The following is a 15969-nucleotide window of genomic DNA, read 5'->3' as shown; positions in this document are numbered from 1 at the left end:
CAAAAGCCAGCTAACTTCATAGTCCCTTTAACTACCATTATCCACCACTGCTTAAGTATCACCTAAAACATAAGCTATTACTTCAATATGCTCCATCCCTATATTCCTCTGTTCAATCAGTATTGAGGTGTGCTTACTAGAGTGTTAGCAACACTCCTCTTCTTACCAGTAGTGTAGTCCTTTGGCTTTCAGACTGCAAGTTGTCCAAATTCAAGATTTTACTGTAACAGTGGGCTTCTGGACCATTTTGGTAGGAACCATCTTGTTTGGAGTCTCCATAAAAGCAGAGACAGAGACCAATATCTTTTGTAGTAAATTATAAGTGATTCCAGGGAGCTGGGGAGAATTGAATGGAAAGAGTAGACAAGCAAGGATGAAACAGCAATTCAAATACACACAACTAAGCTGGTTGAGATAAATAATTCAAATGCATCAGAATTTTCTGCCCAAGATCCAGGAGGAAGGATCATTTATTAACTGGATGGCAACACCCATGGATCAAGGATTACCCTTCAGATAGCATTTCCCACACTGTGCTGCACATTAGAATCACCTGGAGAATGTTTAAGACTCATCATATCTACCCCATGTCAATTAAATGAGAATACCCGAGGGTAGAAGTCAGTATTTTTTTTAAAGATCCTCAAGTGAGTCTGATGTATGGTACAGTTTGTGAACAACTTTCCCTGGGAGATTTAGAAAATATTAACCCCAGTTCAAGGCATGAGCAGATAGCAGTATGACTAAGCAGGTTTCCACAGAAAGTCCTAGTCAGCAGTGGCAGAAAAGCCCCCAAAGAAAGCAATAGGTATGGGGTGCAGTTGTGGGGAGGGCCTACCAGGTTCCATTTGAGTGCAACCAGCTGCTAGCCAAAAGGTAGACCATGAAGTTGTGGGGCAGAGTGAAGGTATCTGATAGACTGATGAAGCATTTAAGGTGGGTTTTGGTTGTGAGATAATTTGTCAGTCTATCACTGAGGATTTAATGAAAGAGGGCAGAACACAGTAAGTGGCAATAAACACAGTCAAGTGTGACAGGGAAAGAAAGGCCCTCCTGGCCAACTAGCATGCTCACTAAAGTGAAAGGCAGAGCAAGTAGCAGGCAACACAAAAAGGCATTCCTTACTCAAAGCAGCAATAGACTCTTCCATGTAGGATTCATTTAATCTTCAGAAAGCAAATCTGAGCTAATAAACAATTACTGAAAGCATCACCATGGAGCAGTTCTTCTAATAAACCTGACATTAAAAGATAAGGAAATGATAAGAAGAATGTGCATATAGGGGCCTTTAAATTGCTCGGACTTACCCAACAATTTTAAAACTATGTTAAAACAAAGAAAGAAAAGAATAGACCAGTTTAGCAAAAAAAAAGAGATTCATAAACTAAACATCTAGACTTTGACTGATATAGCACTAACTAAAATGATTCAGGTACAGAAGTTGTGCCTACTCATTATTTATAAAAATAGTAATTAAAAGGAAAAGAGTTCAGTTCTAGTAGGCTCACATAGCACCCCATCCTCCCTCTAATTAAAGCACAAAACAAAAACCCACAACTAACTACTTGGATGAGAATTCTGGAAATAAACATAAGAAGACAAATTGTTCAGGGGAGTCAAAAAATTAAAGAAGGAACCAATTTGTAATCTTTATTTTCTTGTCCAAACTTTTTCCTAAGGGCAGCCCTCAGTTTGCAGAATGATATGTCATTGTAGGCTTTGAACATTGTGATAGAAGATTTATCTTTTTGGCCAAAAGAATATAGAAAAGAGTCTCTGCTGGATAAATAGTTTGGAGGTTCTGAAGGAAAGAAAGCTACAAAAAAAGAATGCCTAGCACTATATATAAATCTGTACAAGGCTCTGCCTAAGCCTTCAGCAAAGCACAGGTTAGAGATCTTAGAGATCTTTGCTGAAATGTGAATGGCTCCCTACAGAAGACACAAATGTACCTTATGGTGTGAGCCTAGCCTGGCTGATTGCTACAAAGAAAATAATAATATTTTCCAGAGGACCATAACAAGTCTCAGAATCTGCACAGTATAACATTCAGATGGTCTAGGATGCAATCCAAAACTAACTTGACATAAAGAGCAAAAAATGTGACTGAAGCCCAAGGGAAAAGATAGTCAAGAGATAACAACCCAAGACAGCCTAGATTTGAGAACTATCAGTCAGTCTTTCAAGCAGCTGCTATGACTAAATTCCATGAGATAAAAGAAATACATTTGAAATGAATGGGAAAAAAGGCATTCTCAGCAGAGAAATAGAAAAAGAACACAGTAGAGAACTGAGAAATACAGTGACTGAAATGTTTCTAAAACTGGTAGGGTAAACAGAACAATTTTAGAGTTGTGAAAAAGGGTGGAGGACTTATCACCTGAGCTCAAGATTTGGTATAGAGCTGTGGTAATCAAGAAAGTTTGGTATTTTGGAAAATCTGTTGCATAGATCAGTGGAACAATAGAGGGAGAAAAGAAATGAATGCATACAGATATCAACTGATATGCAACCAAAGAGCCAAGGCAAGTCAGTGGAGAAAGAGGAAGATACTTTTGAACCAGTGATTCTGGGTAAAAACTGGATATCCAAAAATGGGGCTGGGGACATTACTTACCTCACACAATTCACTTAACTCAAAATACTTACAAGCTCTAAACATAAAATCTAAAACTGTAAATCTATGGAAAATTGTTCTTTTTTAAGTTCATGGGGATTTTTAGAATCCTGAAAATATAACATGTAAAAAAAATAAGTTAAACCATCAGAATTAAAACATTTTTCTCTGTAAAAGATAACTACTGCTGAGAGGTGTTATTATACATCCTTGGTTGGATCTCGGGAGTATGCTGAGTGACAAAACCCTAGCTCAAAAGTTACTCCACTATATGAGAGCCTTAAAAGACAAATCTCCAGGGAAAACTTATTAGCAGTTGCCTAGGGTTTGGGGAGGGGAGGAGTGACCATACACTGAGAGCGTAAGGGAGTTCTTTTGGATAATAGACCTATTTTTTTCTTAAATAGTAGTTTCAAGAATCTATAATGTCATAGAGTCATACAGTCATAGAACCATACTCCCAGAAACAAGTCACATTTACCATATAATAAATCTAGAGTGACTACTCAAATATCCCATGCCATACCCAGTAATTATGCATAAGAATTTCTGTCCCCTTTTTCAATGCAATAGTCAACATTGAGAGAAATTTTTATTTTCCAATCTGAGAAGTTAAAGTCAAATCTTAATGTTTTGATTCATATCACTTCAATTCTAGTATTGTTTTCTTTTTATATGCTAATTGTCAATTTATTTTGCTGTGCTGTTTTGTTTAGAGAAAAGGTGTGTGTGTGTGTGTGTGTGTGTGTGTGTGTGTGTGTGTAATGAGTGAAAGGGGGAGTTCTCTAGTTAACTGCCTATTTATATCCCTTTCTCATTTCCCCTATTTAAAAAAAAATCTTCACATTACCTCCTTAAAAATAAGGAAATGAAAAATATTAAGTAATTTAATGTGACAGGATTGTAAGAATTATTGATGGAGTAGTTGGAAGTAAAATTACAAATATTTTTTAAAAACAAAAGATCATGGATGAATGTTGGCAGTAAGTCTATGAAGCCTAAGATAAACAATGCCTAGGTGAAGGTATGAGTTTAGCGTTATTTTAAAGGACATGGATAAGCAAAAGAAGTAGAAAACAGTGGACTTCAATTAACAGCACACCCTTGATTTAGTTAGCAATCCTCAACTACCACAAAATGTCTCCCATTTGGTTCTGTCACTAGACTAGTAGATTCCCAGAGACAAGTGACCAATTGCTAACAATTCCCTCTGCTAAGGTGAACATGAGTTAAACCTTTAGCCAGAGTGGAGCTCCCTTCTCATATTCTTCTTTTAAATATGTATCTAACATACTATCTGGAATATTGTTTTATTTTATTTTTGTTCCCTGGGTTAGAATTTTTTAATTTTATTTTCTCTGTTAATTAGTACATGTTTGCTCTACAGAATAATTACATTCATTGTGGGGATTTGGTACCTGCACTTAACACATCTTAATTCTGTCCTTTCCTGCTCCCTCCATCTCTAGGTCTTCTTTTCCCTTGCAAAAGATCTACCTTCCTATTTCCTATTATCTATCTTTTATTTTTCTCTTTGTATCATTTATACTTTGGGTTTCTCACATAAGAGAAACCTTCCAATATTTAAGATTGTATGTCTGATTTATTTCACTTAACACTATGATCTCAAGGTGCATCCTTTGTCCTGCAAATGTCTCAAAACATTCTCCATGGCTCAGTAGCACTCTATTGTGTATAGAGACCATATTTTCATTATCCATTCATCTGTTGATGGGCATATAGGCTGCTTCTATGATTTAGCTATTGCGAGCTGTGCTGCTATAAACATGAGTATGCACATATCACTGTAATATGATATTTTTAACTCTTTCCACAAGAAACCTAGAAGGGGGATTGCTGAGTCCAGTGGAATTTCTATTGTTAGTTTTTTGAGGAAGCTCTGCACTGTTTTACACAGCAGGTGTGCTTGTTTACATTTTCACCAACAACAGAGAATGGTTCTTTTTTCCCCGCAGCCTTGCCAGCACTTATTATTTAATTTCTTGATGATATTCATTCTTTCTAGAATAAGATCAAATCTCAGTGTTGTTTTCAATATTAGGTCTTAAAGCTTTCTTGAGAAAAAAATAATACTACAATACCACTCTCCTACCCCTCTTTTTGCAGGCCTGGGGATCAAACCCAGGTATGCATGACCTCTGAGCTACATCCTCAGCCCTTTTTATTTTGAGACAGGGTATCACTCCCTAACCCTGACTCGAATTTGCACTCCTCCTGACTCAGCCTTCTGAGTAGCTGGGAATACAGGTATGTCCACCTTACTTTTCCACTTCACTGCTTGATCACAGCATTTCAACCACTGTTCTTTCAATTTCTAGATGAATAGGGCTGCTTTATACTCTTCTTTTAAAATGTAAATGGGGTTTGATATCCTCAGAGTCCACTAAACTGGGGTAGCCAGTTGAACTAGCTGATTGACTGAAGTAGCTCAGTTGTTCTATCTTACTTCTTCAAGGGCAGAGATGCACCAGGTAGAAGATGATAAAAGGGGCAGTGAAGCCACCTATACCCACTTCACAATAAACTTTATGTGCACTGCCAGCTGTGACTGCTAAGGTGGGTTGGACATAAAATCTAATTCTAAATCAAAATAAAATTTATTCCTAACAATTAATACAATCATAATAAACCATAGAACAAACAAAATGAAATACACTATACTTTTTCAGTTAAAACAATTAAGCACTAACAAAGCAAGTTTTAATCTTTAAAATTATGTATAATAATATGATTAAATACACATTCTCCCTGTATCTATGTAAATTAGAATAATTAAATGTTTGAGGAATACTTTCAACCTAAATATTTATTCAGGGAAGTGAGTTACTTGTACTTTGTATAAACAACTTATCTAGACATAATGTTCATTTCTAAGTACTAAAGTAATGATATAAAACTCTTTGGAGCTGAATTCTGCAATCCTGTATAATGTTTTCCATTTTAGATTATATTACTTCCCCCACCCCGTAAACATTTTTAATGAAGAATTTAAATGCATGCAGACATATGTTTCTTTTCTAAGCAACAACTATGCGGAGGAAACAAAGTCCCCTGTGATCCATTAGTTTATGTATTAAGTAAAATAACATCCCAAGGAAGACTCACATTGGAACACTTGATGTATAAAGTAGCCTCTACCATATTTCATGTAAATATGAGCACTAGACTATTTACAAAACTACATTATTCAAAAGAAGAATAATTATACATTTTTGCTAAAAAACTGATGTCAGAGATTAAATTCACATCTGGGCATTAAACTCAAAGGATCATCCACAAAAGAAGCTGCATATAAGAGAAGGACCTAAGTGAGAACCTCATGCGAGTTTCTGTTATTGTAAAGAGTGTGGTAAGAGCTCAGCTCTCTGCCAAGGGTGTGATTTTTCCCTCCAGGTGAGAGTGACACAGACATCGCACTGAATAGTTCCTTTGCTTTCCAGGCAGTGTCTTCCACAAAGCAGGGCTGCTACTGGGAATTACTACAGACATTTTCTGCAATAAAAATTTGGCAGACATAAAACAACTTCAGTTTGGACCTATTTTACATATGACCCAAATATGACTAGCAGGCAGTAGAAAATCTTTTATGAGGGTCAAAAACATTTGAGTAGAATGTTGTCTTGTGTTGACAACTTCATTTTAGTAGTTATAGCTCCTTTCTAAAAGCTGTCTTTACATATTAATGCTTTTCTAAATGGCATAGATAAAATTTGACATGCTCTAAAGTCAAATTTTCTTAATTTTTTAAATCCATATCTGTATCTCAGAAGCATCTCTAATTTTAAAAAAGACTCAAAAATCTACTTGTTTCTTGATCTGCTGTATGCAATGCCTCATAACATTCATTATCAGAGTTTTAATTGTCTAGCCACTGACATTATATGTTTAGTGCTATATTGGTTGAAATATGGTATGCTTCTACTTTGATAATATTATGAAATATGTTTATATTATTATTGAAATTTATTTGTTCTACAATATTATTGATCTGCTCTGAACTTGTCTCCACAGTTCTCCAATTACCCTGTCATTATAGAATTGGATAATTTTCTAATTTTCAAACCAGTTTCCTGTTATTAGATTCACATTCATTGAGTTTAAGTAATCTCTTTTTAAACACTAAATTATTGAGCTGCCTCCACCCAAGTCTGTAGTCAAACTCATCTTTGGTGCAATATATCTAGGCATTCAAAAGCATAAAATTTTAAGCTAAGATTGGTAACAGTCTTTCTGACTGCTGAGTATAACGAAGATTGATTGAAACAAGGCTTGCAAACTGAAGACAAGATCACTAGAGTTGCCTGTAACTCAAATAGACCATTAGGCTATTTGGAGACATCAATACCATAACATATCAATAGAGGGATTAAAAGAAAGTTCAATGTTAACAAACAAATATTAAATTAAATGCTAATGACTCTGTAACAAAATTATGTAACAACAGAAATTGTCAAAATGAACATGACTAATTTTTTCTAGGTAACATTATCACCAACTATTTTTCTTTCAAAATAAATGCAATGTATATAATATACTATAATAACAAAAGAATGATGACATTATTTTATTTCATAGCAGCATCCCACCTCTCTATTTTCAGATTTGACCAATGATAAGCTTTGTTGTTATTTCTAAGAATATACTAATTTGTAAGCAAACAGACAATAAGAATTTTATTGCACACATTGCTTTTATTAAGTTTTAAAAGTGAGAGACACAAATTAAGAATAAGTTTTATGTGTTTGCAATGTGGGAGAGCAGAAACAAAATAAATATTTATACAACAAGTAAAGAACCATAAAACATCATGCCGCTAATATTGACTTCTGTGATGGGAACTATCTACCAGAAGCAGTGGGGGAGAACTGGAGAGAGGAAGCACTATGGGCTTGATGCAGAAGGAAAGAATTAAACTGAGACTTGAATGTGAGAAGACTTTGAAACAATCAAAATAACCCAAGTAATAGAAAAACAGTTGGGAGAACACTGAGCAGTGAGGCATTACATACATATTAATAGGTAAGTGTATTGGCTCCTTTTGCTACTACCATGAAATATCGGCTAACTTTATGAAGACAAGAGGTACAGTTTACTCACAGTCCTGGAGATTCCAAGGGAGTGGTATGAGCCTCAACTCAGCTGTGGTGGGGATGCTCTTACCCAGGCCCCATCATGGTGGAGGCAGGTGTGTATCAAGAAGGATCACAACTCAAAATAAGAAGCCAGAGAAAAAATCCAGGGCCCCACAATCCTATCCAAGCAGGACCCCAGTTGAATCAGAGACTTTTCACTTGGTCTCACATCTGAGTGACCTACTTCTTCCCAGGACCACAACCCTGAGGACCAAGATTCTAACACCTAAATGTTTTGGGTGGGACAAATAACATCTAAACAATAGCAATAAAGAAGAACAGTGTAGGATTACACTTTTGCTAAGGATGATATGCCAGGTAGATGGGTAACAGATAAATGTTCATATAAATATATATCTCTATTAAAAAGAAATACATGGGAAACCAAATGAAATTCATAGTTACTATATTCAGTTGCAATTTTAACTACACAGAATAAAAGTATTGTTGAAAAATAATAAGGGACAAGAAAATCTATTAAAGTAAAAATTAATTTCATGGTTTTCTTTTTGTTATTCCAAATAGTGAATCCACTGAGATTCTCTGGTATTATTTAAACTTCTTTCGTCAAGTCCATGAGAATTTAGAATTTATAAAAGGCTACTGCTCTGATGATTTCAGAGCCTTTAGCTGAGATTATGAACATGGATACAAAGTTCTCTCTTCCATTTTACCATATGCATTTATCATGAGATACTAGTATTTTCCAATACTACCCTTTTTTTCACTTTTTTCAGAGAGAGAGAGAGAGTATGAGAGAGAGATCCTAGTAGACAGTACACATAGTCAATTAAACAAATAGTTGTTGAATATTAATTACCTTTTATCTTCTTAGTGCCAGGTATGTAAGAGATCCAAATAAAGAGCTGAGGTGTCTTATTCTGCCTAAGGTAACTGATTGGAGATATATAATATTCAGTAGGCAAGGGGGTGTGGGAATTGAGTTGTAACAATAAATACTGCCCTTTAATAATCAGGGAAGTGAATTCCAGACAATAGGAAAAGCACAAAGTAAAAAAGGTAGGATGGAGTTGATAGTGTTAGAAGAAAACTGAGAGGTAAGGCTCAGTGAAGTGAGGGATTTTGGTGATATAAGCAGAGGGACTGAGACATCACATGGCATAAACAACATGGAAGCAGATTTTTGAAGCTATAGAAAACAAATTAATTGAGAAGAAATAATATATAAAGAATGTTAAATAAGACTTTGACCCAAGATTTGGATTCTGGTATTGGTAAGGAAAAATATGTTTCTTTCCCTTAAATAGTTTAATCTCAGAATGATAAAAGGATTTGAGAAGATACAATTAAGTATAATTTGTTAAACATTGATTTTTAAAAGAGTACTAGAAAAATATTATGCCAGGAATTCTAAGTCTTCTGGATGTTAAGGAATATAGTTTTAATAAAAATTAAAAGAGAATTTGAAAAATGACTCTGAAACTCCTGACAAGTGTCTAGTTTTCTAAGATTACCCTTTTCCCCAGCATCCATGATTCAAACTTGAACCCTATGTGATTGTCAAAGATCTCTAGTCCACCTTGGCTCCTGTGTCTCCACATGGGTTACTTGCTTTGTCACCCAAATATGTAATCTTGACAATAAGATGTGGGAATGAAAATAAAGTAGAAGAAAATTTTACAACTAAGCTACAGGTATAAGCACAACAAAATTTCCTGATCTAAGTATCTCTCAATTTTGCCCTTTCACACAAACTTCCTCCAAATGAGAAATCTGTCCTTGCCTTCCTGCCTGCCTGCCATAGTAGTATGGACCTTCACTCTCCACATACCAACCCCAGTCTCCCTTATTTTATTGTTATTTCTCAAGATCCAGCATCCTAACCAGTGTCTGAACTTCAGCAGTAGCAGGAAAAAAAAGTTAATCTTGCAATAGCTGCCTACTATGAAATAATATTTTATGCAACTGAATAAATTCACACTCAAGATTAAAAGATTTGCTTTGGAAATCACTGATTTTAAATTTCCAAAGTCATGGACAGGACTAAATGACTAAAACTCACACTAAAATTGCTCCCTTAAATCTTTCACACTAAAATTCAGAAACTGCTATACTTCTAGAAATGTAATTCTTCCATAATTCAAGAATAGAAATGTTCAGCCCAGCACCCAGGAGGAGGCTCCCTGCTGCCTTTCCACACCTCATAGGGCAGAGGAGCTGAGCCAGTCCAGCGCCCAGGAGGATGCTCCCTGCCACCATTCCACCACTCCCAGGGCAGAGGAGGTGAGCCAATCCCAGCACCCAGGAGGAGGCTCCCCGCTGCCATTCCACTGCTCCCAGGGCAGAGGAGGTGAGTTGCATGGGAGCCAGCAACACCCCCCACCCCGTGGAAATGAGAAGACAAGTAAACAAGCCTCAAAAACAGACTTCTGGATCACCTACAGCAACCCTAAAGGGAAACAAGATGGAACAATCTGGTACTCAACCACCTGGACTCTCTGAACTGGCAACGAAAGAGGATCTGGGAAAAATGAAATCAGAAATAATTACTCAGATAACAGCAAATATTGTGTTCATGGTGCAAGACATGATTAATAAATCTAGAGAGGACACAGATAAAAAAAGAGGATCTGAGGAACATGATGGAATCCCAACATAGGAAACAAATGGAATCCATAAAACAGATGCAAACAGATTTCCCAGAAAATAAAAACTCCACTGAAAGTCTACCAGCAGAATGAACCAATGTGAGGACAGAATTTCAGATATAGAAGATAAGATTGCAATTAATGAAAAGGAAAAGAAAACTTGCTTTAAAATTGTAAGGGAACATGAGAAATCAATCCAGCAGCTGCTAGACGATGCAAAGAAGAATAACATAAGACTGATTGGAGTCAATGAAGGAAGAGGAGAGAGTGCAGATGACATAAAAAAGCTGTTCACAGAAGTGATGGCAGAAAACTTCCCAAGGAGGGGAAAAGAACTTGACATACAGATAAGTGAGGCATATAGGACTCCAGCTAGCCTTGATCAGAAAAAATCTACATATAGGCATATAATAGTTAGGACTCCAGGAACCCAACAGAAGAACAAAATTATACAAGCAGTTAGAGGAAAGAAACAAATCACATACAAAGGAAAACCCATCAGAATCACAGCAGACTTCTCAATGCAAACCCTCAAGGCAAGATGAGCTTGAAGTGATGTATTTCAAGCCCTAAAGGAAAACAGCCTCCAACCCAGACTGCTGTACCCTGCAAAACTATCTTTCAAAATTGATGGAGAAATAAGATACTTCCATGCTAAACAGAACCTTAGGAACTTCATGAATACCAAACCAGCACTCCAAAAACTTGTAGACAATATCCTAGGAAAAGACAATGAGGATCACAACCCCAGGAAGCCCTGCAGAATGAATTTGTTGGGCGTGACAAATTAAATTTAAAGGGGGAGAATCCAACAAAAAGAAAGTCATGACAAGGCTTTTAAAACTTTTAACTTCATCTCCCTAATGAGTGTGTAATTCAATCTTGTTATTGTACTGATTAGTATTTTTCTGATTCTAGTGTTACACACCTTTCCTTGTGCTGTACTGGCTATTTATCATCTTCTTGTGTCTACTTTTTAATAGGGGTGTCTATTAATGAGCTGTAAGAGTTCTTTATATATTCTGGACATAGGTTATATGTATTGTAAATATGGTCTGTTTAAGGACTACTTTTCATTTTAATGATGTCATTTAAAGTTCTAAATTTTGATGGAATCTCATTTATCAGTTTTTTTTTCATTTCTTCATCATGTTTTTTGTATTCTAGGAAGTTCTTACCTACCCTAAATTCATAAACATTTTCCCTTATAATTTCTTCTTAAAGTTTTATACTTTCAGGCTTTCATATTTAGGTTCATAGATCCTTTCAAGTTATTTTTATGTATGGAAATAAAGGGTTGAGGTTAATTTTTTATATATAAATACCAGTATTCTAGTGCCATTTGCTGAAAACACTACCTTTTCCTCGGCTCTTGAATTGATTTTATATTCTATAAAATGTTAATGTTTAATAATCTTTCAAAACTCAGTGGACCATATATGTGTGGTTCTATTTCTAGATTCTCTGTTTTATTCAAATGATCTATATGTCTTTCCTTACACCAACACTGTCTTGATTACTGTAGCTTTAGAGGAAGTCTTAAAATTAGGTACTAAACATCTTTCAACACTGTTTTGTTTTGTTTTGTTTTTTACTTTTCTAGGTCCTTTTTACTTCTACATAACTTTTAAATTTCAATATGCAATTCTTCCTTTATAGAAAGTATACATAGACTTGAATTTTTATATATGCCTTGTGTTTTCTAATCCTGCTAAATTCAATACAAGTTCTAGGGGCCCCTAGAGATTTCTTAATATTTTCTCTGTAGATGATCATATCATCTACATAAAAAGATTTTGCTTCTACCTTACCAATCCTATCCTATTTGTATCACTTTATTGCCAGGCTATTTTGGTTTAGGCCTATGTTTCAAAGTTTAATGGACAGATGAAGCGTAAGCATATCTCCCCTTGTTCCCCACCTTAGGGAGAAAGCATTGTATCTTCTCCATTCATACAAGGTGTTCTTATTGGAAGTATGGAGTACATGTCTTTCATCTGTTGAGAAGGTTCTGTTCTACTTCTGGTCTCCTGATAGCTTTTACCATGAACAGCTGTAGAATTTAATCCAATACTTTTTCTCCAACTACTGACAGGATCATATGGCTTTTTCCTTTCCTCTGTTAAAATGATGGCTTCTAGGGGTGGATCTTCCAGTGCTGAACTAACACTGCCATCCCTATAATAAAACCACTTCCTACACACTGCCAGATCTGACTTTTAATAGTTTGTTTTGTTAAAGAAATTTCTATATATTTTCACACTTTGTTCTTCTATTATCTTTATCCAGTTTTAGGATTAGCACAATGTTGATTTCCTAAAATGAGGGGAGAAGTGTTCTTTTTTTTTCTGCTTTAAATGTTTGATATAATTTATCAGTTAAAATGTATATGAGCCTGTTGTTGTCATATAGGTAGGTTTTCAAGCTAGGAATATACTTTTTTTAATAGGTGCTGTTCAAATTTCATATTTCCTCCAGAGTTAGTTTCATTAATTTGTCTTCCAAGTTACTTCTTAGAAGTTGTCAAATTTATTTCAAACAGATTTTTTAAATATTCTTTCTATATCCTTTTAAATTCTGTAAAATCTGTGGTAATGTCTCCTAGATCTTGATATCGTGTAATAGGAAGTAAAGGTCTAAAGGAGCAGGGGTAGTGGGAGAGGTAGGAAAGAAGAGAAAAGAAAAAATATGAGAAAAGGAAAAAAATAGAAACAAAGTCTTTGCAAATAGGGAAGGGTGGAGGGGATGAAGGGAGGGCAGGGGAAGGAAAAAAAAATAAGAACCAAGATACTCATGTAATGGTACAAGATCTCAATGATGTATGTAACTGCATTTTATACCTAAAATGTACCAATAAACTTAATGGGGAAAAAAAAAGAAGAGAAATGTTCAGAGTACTATGATGCTGTAAGAAAGTCATGCTTTGACACTTCAGTTTGGGTGTCAGCATTTCTTATTTATTCTTTTCCTAGTTCTTTGTGAGTTTTCCACTTCCATTTCTCCCCTCAGTTTCTCAAAATAATTTTTCACTGTTACTTCCCTCCCATGATTAAAAAAAACTATGATGAACGTTTAAATAAAAAATAAAGTCTTTATTAAATTGCCATTAATCCCCCTGAAATATTCACTTCCTCTCACTTTGAACATACTTATTCTATCCTTCCTTCCACTTTCTGAAGCAATGTTTCTGTTGAATACATTATTCCATCATGTCCAGTTTCTGTTATTGCTTAGGAAAAACTGCTATCAGCCTAATTTTCTTTCTATTGTAGGTAAACTTGTTTTGATCTCCAAAGACATTGGAGATACTTCTAAGACATTTTCTTTTTCATTGTTCTACACTTTTATTTAATACATTCAGTAAGCATTTTATTTGGCATTTTTAATTTATTGGTCTTATTGGATTTGGGGATTTATCTTTTTCAGTAACCCTAACAAATGTTCAGCCATTGTTCTTTTAAACGGTGTCACACCCACTTTCACTTATCTTCTCATCTTTCAGAATCATATCACAGAGATATAGGTGTACCCATGTTTATTGCAGCACAGTTTGTAACAGCTAAAGCTTGGAAACAGCCCAAGTGTCTATCAACTGGAAACTGGATAAAGAAGATATGGTTCTTTTTTAAAATGGCATACTACTCAGCCATAAAGAATGAGAAACTAGAGTAATTTATAGCTAAATTGATGCATATTGAGGCCATACTCTTCAGTGAAATAAATAAGACACATATGTAAATGCCGAATAGTTTCTCTAGTGTGAGAAACTGAGAGTGTAAACAAGGATTAAAAGGATTAATAACTAATAATTCATACTTTGAAATAGGAAAAGATCCAAAGGGGTAGGGGTGGTGGGAGGAGACAGGGAAAGGAAAGAATGGAAAGGAAAAATTATGAGAAAAGAAAAAAAATTGATACAAAGTGTGTAAATAGGGAAGGGTGGAGGGGTGAAGGGCCCACAGGTTATGGGGAAAAAATAAGAACCAAGATACATCATGTACAGGTACAAGCACCCAGTGATAAATGTAAATGTATTGTATACCTAAAATGTGCCAATAAAAGAATTTAAGCAAATAAATAAATAAATAAATAAATAAATAAATAAACTCCAATTAGTTATGTGCTTATATTCTATTGGCTCTTAACACCCTTCATGTTTTTATCTTTCATCTTTTTATCTCTGTATGCTGCATTTTGAGTTATTTCTTTAGGCTCATCTTCTAGGTCTCTGTTATCTTTTCAGTTGTTTCTAATCTTCACTGAAGATTTTTAAGTCAAAGGTTTTATTTTCCATTCCTAAAGTTCTACATTTATTTTTTACTTCTCTTTTTGATAACACCATGGTCTTCCCTCATGTTTTATTTGTAGGTGACTTTTATTTTGTGGTTTCAATGCAATTGTTCCATGATATAAAGATTATAGTAATTTATCAACTATATATCATATCACTGACTCCTGTTCATGGTAGATTGCCTCCATATGCATTTTGACTTGGATTCTAAGTAGATGTTATATGAAACTTAATTGATCCTATTCTGGTATTCTGTAAATCTAGGGTTAATGTATTGTCATCAGAAAGCAGGTCATGTTTGATTTTGTTCAATATCAAAAGGTTTTACGATGTTATAAACTGGTAAATTTTTTTATCAATGTCAGGGTTTGATATGGGTAGTACAATCAAAATTCCTAGTAGATATGAAGACAGGTCTGTGGTTAAATAGTTTTAGGGGAAAATATGTTTTCACAAATTCCCAAAGACATAACATCTCCTTGTGCTAGAGGGTAAGCTTTGTTATTATTATCATTATTTATTATTATTATTATTAATTATTTAAGCCCTTTTACTGAGTATGAGGCCTTCAGGTGTTCCATTTCCTGTGTAAATTATCAATTGCACTACTACCTTATTGCACAAGGCCTTATTATCTGCCTTTATCGAAACATTAGATGGCAAGTTTCTTGGTTAAAGAGATTAACAAATCTCATATAGCTTGTTTTACCATCTTACCACTCTGATTTTAAAGTAGTTTCTTCTCTTTGGCCCCAAGGGGTTACTCTTACATTTGTAAGTGCCAAATTATACATTTAAAATAGCAAATCTAAACTTCCTAGGAAGTTTTTGGACAATAGTTACCTATTTATCTAGTCTGCCGTATTACTGGAAATATATATCTAACTAGTTTAAATTTTCTCAACTTTCTTATTTTTTGTAAACACTGCAGTGAGACTTTCCTTTTCCCTTTGCCAAACTATTCTAGCCTAATTGCAAAATACAATGGATACTTGTTTATACAAACTTCTGTCCATTTTATAATTTGCTTTTTTACCACCACCACCCCCCCCGACTAGATTCTATCTTGGCTTCCCTCTTGCTTCTGTCTTCCACTAGGCTATCACCTTCAACTAATATACCAATGTCCTTTACTCCCATGAACTTCAGAGTCATACATCCAGCTACCTATGGTGCACTTACACCCAGATGCCCAAAAACCCTCCAACCTTAAAATATTTTTAATAAAGTTACTTCTTCTATTCATCTGTTTGGCCATCTACTTGGCCTCACCAGAAAAACAGTCTTTTATCCCAAACT

At 34.9% G+C, this 15969-nt stretch overlaps 1 long non-coding RNA gene across 5 annotated transcripts in view; it reads right to left on the bottom strand.

Annotated features, from left to right (window-relative positions):
- LOC110346355 (uncharacterized) overlaps window positions 1–15969 on the bottom strand; it is a 355871-nt gene that overhangs the window by 13033 nt on the left and 326869 nt on the right. For 4 of the 5 annotated variants that reach the window (XR_002390343.2, XR_015447335.1, XR_015447333.1 and 1 more), the window contains 2 exons: window positions 1126–1237; window positions 167–336 (listed from right to left, as the gene is read on the bottom strand). This is a non-coding gene — a long non-coding RNA (uncharacterized LOC110346355). The remainder of the gene's footprint in view (window positions 1–166; window positions 337–1125; window positions 1238–15969) is intronic. The other variant, XR_015447334.1, reaches the window with a different exon arrangement.

This window comes from Heterocephalus glaber, unplaced genomic scaffold (genome assembly GCF_053883595.1).
Source record: "Heterocephalus glaber isolate CG9 unplaced genomic scaffold, H.glaber_assembly_v1.0 deba00000347, whole genome shotgun sequence".
Classification (NCBI taxonomy): Eukaryota; Metazoa; Chordata; class Mammalia; order Rodentia; family Bathyergidae; genus Heterocephalus; species Heterocephalus glaber.
The sequence above is the reverse complement of the archived record's forward strand: the minus strand, read 5'-3'. Positions and strand labels throughout refer to the sequence as shown.